Source organism: Rhinopithecus roxellana, chromosome 3 (genome assembly GCF_007565055.1).
Source record: "Rhinopithecus roxellana isolate Shanxi Qingling chromosome 3, ASM756505v1, whole genome shotgun sequence".
In the NCBI taxonomy this organism is placed as follows: domain Eukaryota; kingdom Metazoa; phylum Chordata; class Mammalia; order Primates; family Cercopithecidae; genus Rhinopithecus; species Rhinopithecus roxellana.
The window spans coordinates 3061060-3068433 of record NC_044551.1 but is presented as its reverse complement, the minus strand read 5'-3'; the positions used below and the strand labels follow the sequence as shown (position 1 = coordinate 3068433).

Genomic DNA, 7374 nt, shown 5'->3' with positions numbered 1-7374 from the left:
GAGGTCTATAAACGGCCTCTCTGGGAGTGTCTGTCTTATGCAGTTGAGATAAGGACTGAGATATGCCCTGGTCTCCTGCAGTACCCTCAGGCTTATTAGAGTGGGGAAAAACTCTGCCCTGGTAAATTTGTGGTCAGACTGGTTCTCTGCTCTCGAACCCTGTTTTCTGTTGTTTAAGATGTTTATCAAGACAATATGCGCACCACTGAACATAGACCCTTATCAGTAGTTCTGCTTTTGCCCTTTATCCTGTTCTCTCAGAAGCATGTGATCTTTGTTCTGCTTTTTGCCCTTTGAAGCATGTGATCTTTGTACCTACTCCCTGTTTTACACCTTCTCCCCTTTTGAAACTCTTAATAAAAAACTGCTGGTTTGAGGCTCAGGTGGGCATCATGGTCCTACGGATATGTGATGTCACCCTCGGCAGCCCAGCTGTAAAGTTGCTCTCCTTGAACTGTCTCTCTTTATTTCCCAGCTGGTTGACACTTATGGAAAATAGAAAGAACCTATGTTGAAATATTGGGGGTGGGTTCCCCCAGTGGGTTGTTGGTTTAGGAGTTATGGAACTTGGCTATTTTTTGCTAAGCATTCCTAATCTATAAATTTGCAATCTTGGTTTAAGACTTGGCTCAGTAAAGTTAGGCTCTCATCTTCTTCCTCACCAAAGTGCTTCTCAATGATGTTCAAAGCAGACTGGCCAATCTGACAGTTCTCATGCAGTTGTAAAGCCTCAATTCTATTGATCCCACTGAGTTCTTCTATCAGAAAACATAGGATTTCCTTCTCAGACCATTTCTCTGCCACCTGGAGGATGCAAGAGATGACAATGAGGATGATGAGAACAATTTTAACATCTGGGGCAATGAGCAGATTCACCAGTGGCTCCGGGACCCCAGAGTGGAGGATCAGCTAAACCATGGTGACCCACATTGCAAAGTTAGCCACCGCCCAGACAGCCTCTTTCTGGACTTTAAATTCTCCATTTTTTTCTTTTTAGCAAAGCCACCAAGGGAGGCAAGACGTTGTAGCAAGCAGCTGCTGGGTGTGGTGAGAGGGCCCTGCCACCATGTTGCTCAAGGCCTAGGTCACCTCCTTCTGAATAGAGGGCCTGTTGTGCTGCAGGAGCTGGGGCAGCACATTCAGCATGCCCGTGTCAATGGCCATCTGTTTCTGCTCATCTGTGCCTGTGATAATGTTCCCCACAGTACAGAGAGAAGGGGTCAAGACATTGAGGTCTGAGCTGCTCATGAGTGCTACAAGCCTGGCAGGTCCCCCATGTCAACCACTTGGCTGATGCGCTCTTTGTAGCCATTGGTGAGGTGCTGCAGGAGTGAGAGGGCCAGCAGCATCTGCTTCACTGCAGTTTCACAAGGGTATGGGGTCTTCTTTCGGCACAGGTTCAACAAGGTCCAAGTGATGTTCCACAGAAATGTGATTGGTAGGGTGGGTGAAATCAGGGCCAGCAGATGTGGGATGGCATTGCTTGAAATGATATTATCTCTGAACTCTGGGCTGTCACCGGGTATATTATCAAGAGCTCACTTTGCCTGTTCACACACAGCCACATTGGGGGAATACAGGAGCTTGTTCAAGGGCTGGATGGGTCCCCCTTCTACCATGGCTCAAATCTGCTTGGAAGTCCCTGAAGCAATGTTGGTCAGGGCCCAGGCGGCCTCAGACTGCAAGCAGGGGTAAAGTGATGACTTCAGGAACTCCACCATCCTGGGAAGGAGGACTGCTTCAATGATCAATTTCAGAGGGGGGTTCTTTTCCTGGGATAGCATTTTCCTGGCTGTCTGGGTGGCCTGGAAACAAAGGACTGAATTTGAGCTATTCACACCTTTGATTATTTCACCCGGAGTGAGGCTGACTGCCACCCCTTTGGCTGGTTTTTTGGAAGCTGTGTCAGGGTGGAAGCTGGTGATATTCCTTCTCTTTAAGGTCTGCTCATCTTTCTTGGCCTTTCAGTCTTCCAGGCTGACCACCATCCTCTGCTGTCGCCTCAGAGATGCATCTTTTCCTCAGTACTTAAATTTTCTCAGCCTCTTCTCTGGAGCGTCTAAGGTTGCTTTTTATCATTGGTTCTGTTTAGGTGATAAATTATGTTTATTGATCGGTGTATGTTGAACCAGCCTTGCATCCTAGAGATGAAGTCGACTTGATTGTGATGCATAAGCTTTTTGATGTGCTGCTGGATTTGGTTTGCCCAGTATTTTATTAAAGATTTTTGCATCAGTGTTCCTCAGGAATATTGGCCTTAAGTTTCCTTTTTTTTATTGTATCTCCACCAGGTTTTGGTATCAGGATGATGCTGGCCTTAAAAAATGAGTTAGGGAGAAGTCCCTCCTTTTGAATTATATGGAATAGTTTCAGAAGGAATGGTAGCATCTCCTCTTTGTACCTCAGGTAGAATTTGGCTGTGAATCCATCTGGTCCTGGGCTTGTTTTGCTTCGTAGACTATTAACTACTGCCACAATTTCAGAACTTGTTATTGGTTTATTCAGGGATTTGATTTCTTCCTGGTTTAGTCTTGGGAAGGTATATTTGTCCAGCAATTTCTCCATTTCTTCAGATTTTCTAGTTTATTTGTATAGAAGTAGTTATAGTATTCTCTGGTGGTTATTTGTATTTCTGTGGGGTCAGACAAATAGACCAATGGAACAGAATAGAGATCTTAGAAATAAGAGCACACATGAACATCATCTGATCTTTGACAAACCTGACAAAAACAAGCAATGGGAAAAGGATTCCCTTTTCAATGAATGGTCCTAGGAAAACTGGTTTTCCATATGCAGAAAATTGAAACTGGACCCCTTCCTTGCACCTTATACAAAAATTAAGATGGATGAAAGACTTAAATGTAAAACCCAAAACTATAAAACCCCTAGGAGAAAAGCTAGGCAATACCATTCAGGACATAGGCATGGGCAAATAATTTCATGATAAAAACATCAAAAGTAATTGCAACAAAAGTGAAAATTGACAAATGGGATATAATTAAACTAAAGAGCTTCTGCACAGCAAAAGAAACTATCATCAGAGTGAACAGACAACTCACGGAATGGGAGAAAATTTTTGCAATCTATCTGTTTGACAAACGTCTAATATCCAGAACCTACAAGGAACTCAAACAAATTTATGAGAAAAAACAAACAACCCTATCAGAAAGTGGGAAAAGAATATGAAAAGACACTTCTCAAAAGAAGACATTTATGCAGCCAGCAAACATACGAAAAAAAACCTCAACAGCGCTGATCATTAGAGAAATTCAAATCAAAGCTACAATGAGATACCATCTCACACTATTCAGAATGGCAGTTATTAGAAAGTCAAGAAACAACAGATGCTGGCAAGGCTGTGGAGACACAGGAACACTTTTACACTGTTGGTGGGTATGTAAATTAGTTCAACCATTGTGGAAGACAATGTGACAATTCCTCAAAGACCTAGAACTAGAAATACCATTTGACCCAGCAATCCCATTACTGGTTATCTACCCAAATGAATATAATTAATTATATTATAAAGATACATGCATGTGTATGTTCATTGCAGCATTATTCACAATAGCAAAGACATGGAATCAACCCAAATGCCCATCAATGACAGACTGGATGAAGGAAATGTGGGACATATACACCATGGAATACTATGCAGCCATACAAAGGAATGAGATCATGTCCTTTGCATAGATGTGAATGGAGCTGGAAGCCATTATCCTCAGCAAACTAACACAGGAACAGAAAACCAGACACCTCATGTTCTCACCTATAAGTGGGAGCTGAGCAATGAGAACACATGGACACAGTGAGGGGAACAACACACACTGGGGTCTGTCAGGGGAGCGAGGGGAGGGAGAGCATCAGGATAAATAGCTAGTGAATACAGGGCTTAATATTTAGGTGATGGGTTGATAGGTGCAGCAAACCACCATGACACACGTTTACCTGTGTAGAAAACCTGCACATCTTGTATATATATCCTGGAACTTAGAATTAAATAAAATTAAAGCAGAATTTTAAAATTTTGATGAAGTCTAATTTGTTAATTGTTTAAATGGTTCATGCTTCTTCTTTCCCACCTAGGAATTTTTGCTATATCTAGAGTGTAAAGATTTTCTCCCATGTTTTCTCCTGGAAATTTTGTAATTTTTACTTGTTTAGATATTCTGAGTACTTAAGGCTATACATTATGCTCTAAGCTCTGCTTTAGTTTTATCCCACACATTTTGATGTTACCATTACCATTCCATTTAAAATATTTTATAATTTTCTTTCTGATGTTTTCTTTGACCCATGCATTATTAAGAGATATATTGTTTAATTTCTAAATGTTTGGGAATTTTCCTTATATCTTCCTGTTACTGATTTCTAATTTAATTATCTTGTAACAGAACATACTCTATATGATTTCAATCCGATTGAATTTCCTTATGGCCCAGAAAATGGTCTATTTTGGTAACTATTGTGAATGCAGTTGAAAAGGATGTTTATTCTTTTTTTGAATGGTATATTCTATACATTTATCAATTGGGTCCAGTTGGTTGTATGTTTCAAGTCTTCTATGTCTGTACTGATTTTTTTTGTGTACTCGTTTTATTAATTAATGAAAAAAACTGTTGAAGCTCCAAATTGTATTTGTGGATTTGTTTACTTTCCTTTCAGTTCTATCAGCCTTTTCCTTGGATATTTTGAATCTCTGTTACAGGATACACACACATTTAGGACTGTTATATCTTTTTGATAAGTTTACCCCTTTATCATTATGAAATTTACCTCCTATTCTTGGTAATATTCCTTGTTCCGAACTATACTTTGTCTGATGTTATCCATTCCAGTTTTTTTTTTACAATGAATTTTTGCAGAGTATATCTTATTTTGTCCTTTTATCTGTAATCCACTTCTTGTAGTCTACTCTGATAATCTGTTTTAATTAGAAAGTTCAGACCATTTACATTTAATGTGATTATTGATATGGTTGAATTTAAAACTACTATTTTGATACCTGTTTTTTACTTGCCCCATCTGTTCTTTGTTCCTTTTTTTTCCTCTTATTTTTTTTTGGGGGGGGGGGGATCAGTTGAGCATTTTATAATATTTCAGTTTATCTCCACTATTGCTTATTAGTCATACTTAGGTTTTTGCTTTTGTGTTTTAAAGGTTATTTTTGATTCTTGAATGCGCATCCTTTGCTTATCAACTTCTACTGTGGGTGACAGGGTTTGCTACCTTTCCCCGAGTGACTTAAGGCCTTTGTTCCACAGAAGAGGAGGAGCCAGATGGGTTTTGTGCCTTTTTCACTTTACTGATGGAGGCCCTCTTCTCCTGCCCTGCCCCAAATATTTCTCATGTCCACTTGTAGTTCTTCTCCACACACCCCCATTGGAGGTATGCGGAGAAGAACTGCAAGTGGGCATAAACTTCCTTCATGTCTAAAACTCCCAGGGGCTCTATGATGTCCTACTAGTCCAAACGAGGCCTAGCAACTTAAAATTTTTAACTGAATTCGTCTTACCCACTTTTATGATGTTCAGTATCTCTTCCCCCAGTACTCTGCCACAATTAAGCCAGTGCTTGTATCACCTTGGAGGCTTCTATCTTTCCTTGGCTTTCAGTCTATTTGGTTGCTCTTTACATCAGCTCTCTAATGAGATTAAGAAATATTCTGATTCTGTAGTTCATACATTTTTCTTATACTTGGGGCAGGAATGATACCTTCCCAGCTAAACACTATGCAGAAACAAAACTCTTGCAATAAGCTTTTATGCAGGCATTAGTCATGGAAAAGCTGAGAAGCCAAATAGGGGTTGGCGAGCAACTGAGAGACTAGCAACATTAGATAGATTAGGCTGGAGAGACAAAGAGAAGAGGTGCTGGTAAGCCCAGTAGCTAGGTTAATCCTGCAGAACCTAGGACCATGGAAGCTTTTCTGTCAGGAGCTGGAGCCATGGAAGAAACATAGACATCACTTAAGATATCACCTGAGGCATAGAAGGAAGAAGGAAAATATTCTGTCTTTTCCTCTTCACATTCAGTTTCCTGACAGTGTTTCCTATTAGTCAAACTAGCTATCTCCAACAGACATGGAAACTTGGAGAATATAGCATGCAGACAACAGATAACACCCTTATTAGAAGAGAACAGGAAAAGAATAAAACATAGAGCTGAGGCCAGTCACACTAAGACTAGCACAGGTGTTTATCCTGTATTTCTGAATGATGTGTTTATGTTTCCCCATATTGATTTTCAATTTTAGACGTTATCTGTTGTTGACTTCCTGACATAGAAAATTTGGTTCTCTTCCACTACTCCTCTCTTCCCCAACCCTAAACTTCCACTATCTTGCAAATATTATTTATGTTGCAAATTTTTGTCTAAAAATAATGAGTGCTACATTATTATAAGTACATGTGTAGATGTTGTCCACTGCTGAATAATGTAATATAATATTAAAATATTGTTTTAGCTAGGTGCAGTGGCTCATGCCTGTAATCCCATTATTTTGGGAGGCCAAGGCAGTAGGCCTACTTGTGCCTGAAAGTTTGAGATCAGCCTGGGCAACATAGTGAAATCTTGTTTCTACAAATAATAATAATGATAATAAATTAGCTAGACCTGGTGACATGTGCCTGTGGTCCCAGCTACTTGAGAGGCTGACGTGGGAGGATCGCATGAGCCTGGGAGGTCAAGGCTGCAGTGAGCTGTGATCATGCCACTTGTACTTCAGCCTGGGTGACAGAGTGAGACCCTGTCTCAAAATAAAAGTTGCTTTAATGTGGTAAAATGCACATAATATAAAACTTACCATCTTAATAATTTTTAAGTGTACACTTCAGTAGAGTAAGTATATTCAGTTTGTTGTCCAACCGATCTCCAGAATTTTTTCATACTTGTTAAACAACTTTCCATTTTCCCCTCACCCGAGCCCCTGGGAACAACCATTCTACTTTCTTTTTGAATTTGACTTCCTACAGATATCTCATATAAGTTGAGTCATATGGTTTTTGCCTTCTTGTGACTGGCTTATTTCACTTAACTAATATCCTCAAGATTCATCCAGGTTGTAGCATGTGTCAGAATTTCCTTCCTTTCTAAGGCTTAATAATATTTCATTGTATTACATACCATATTTCATCCATTCATCCATCAATGGATGTTTGGGTTGCTTTTACTTTTTGTTATCGTGAATAATGCTGTTATGAATATGGGTGTATAAATATCCCCGAGACCCTAACTGCAAATCTTTTCACTAAATATCCAGAAGTGAGAGTTTTTGACTCATATGGTATTTCTATTTTTAATTTTTCGAGAAACCATCATACTGTTTTTCATAGCAGCTGTACCATTTTACCACCAAAAGTTCACAAGAGTGCA

The 7374-nt window shown here is 39.7% G+C and overlaps 1 pseudogene; it reads right to left on the bottom strand.

The window, feature by feature from the left end:
* Nucleotides 1-558: 558 nt before the first annotated feature.
* Nucleotides 559-2060, bottom strand: LOC104653762 (annotated as a pseudogene).
* Between the last annotated feature and the right edge of the window lie 5314 nt (nucleotides 2061-7374).